Raw genomic sequence first — 1,524 nt, 5'->3', positions numbered from 1 at the left:
GACCCTACAAGAACACAAATGCCAGCCCAGGCTACTACACCCAGCAAAACTCTCAATTACCATAGATGAAGAAACCAAGATATTCCATGAAAAAAAAATTTACACAATACCTTTCCACAAGTCCAGTCCTACAAAGGATAATAGATGGAAAACACTAACACAAGGAGTGAAACTACACCCTAGAAAAAAACAAGAAAGTAATCTTCTTTCAACAAGCCCTAAAGAAGATAGCCACACAGACATAAAGATAACAGCAAAAATAACAGGAAGCAACAATCACTATACTTTAATATCTCTTAACATCAATGGACTGACTCAGTTCCCCAATAAAAAGACATAGACTAACAGACTAGATATGTAAACAGGACCCAGCATTTTACCGCATACAGGAAATGCACCTCAGTGTCAAAGACAAACACTACTTCAGAGTAAAGGGCTGGAAAACAATTTTCCAAGCAAATGGTCCCAAGAAACAAGCTGTACTAGCCATTCTAATATCGGATAAAATTGACTTTCAGCCAAAAGTAGACAAAAAAAGATAAGGAAGGACACTTCATACTCCTCAAAGGAAAAATCTACCAAGATGAACTCTCAGTTCTGAACACCTATACTCCAAATACAAGGGCACCCATATTCATAAAAGAAACTTTACTAAAGCTCAAAGCACACATTGCACCTCACATAATAATAGTGGGAGACTTCAACGCCCCACTTGCAGCAATGGACAGATCATGGAAACAAACTAAACAGAGACAGTGAAACTAACAGAAGTTATGGGGCAAATGGATTTAACAGATATCTATAGAACATTTCATCCTAAAACAAAAGAATATACCTTCTTCTCAGCACCTCATGGTACCTTCTCCAAAAGTGACCATATAATCGGTCACAAAGTAGACCTCAACAGATATGAGAAGATTGAAATAATCCCATGCTTCCAATCAGATCACTATGGATTAAGGCTCGTCTTCAATAGCAACAAAAACAACAGAAAACACACATATACATGGAAGCTGAACATGGACGCTCTACTCAATGATAACATGGTCAATGAAGAAATAAAGAAATTATAGATTTTTCAAAAAAAAAAAAACTTGAGAGGGCATATGCTAGTGGATTAACAGCATACCTGAAAGCTCTAGAACAAAAAGAAGAAAATACATCCAAGATGAGTAGATGGCAGGAAATAACCAAATTCAAGGGTGAAATCAAACAAGTAGAAACAAAAAGAACTATACAAAGAATCAACAAAACCAGAAGCTGGTTCTTTGAGAAAATCAATGAGATAGATAAACCCTTAGCCAGACTAATCAGAGTGTACAGAGACAGTATCCAAATTAATAAAATCAGAAATGAAAATGGAGACATAACAACAGAAAATGAGGAAACTCAAAAAAATCATCAGATCCTATTACAAAAGCTTATAATCAATATAACTGGAAAATCTGGATGAAAAGGACAATTTTCTAGACAAATACCAAATACCAAAGTTAAATCAGGATCAGATAAACCATCTAAACAGTC

The sequence above is a fragment of the Mastomys coucha genome, unplaced genomic scaffold, assembly GCF_008632895.1.
Source record: "Mastomys coucha isolate ucsf_1 unplaced genomic scaffold, UCSF_Mcou_1 pScaffold3, whole genome shotgun sequence".
Taxonomy (NCBI): Eukaryota; Metazoa; Chordata; class Mammalia; order Rodentia; family Muridae; genus Mastomys; species Mastomys coucha.
This window is presented reverse-complemented; position numbering follows the sequence as displayed.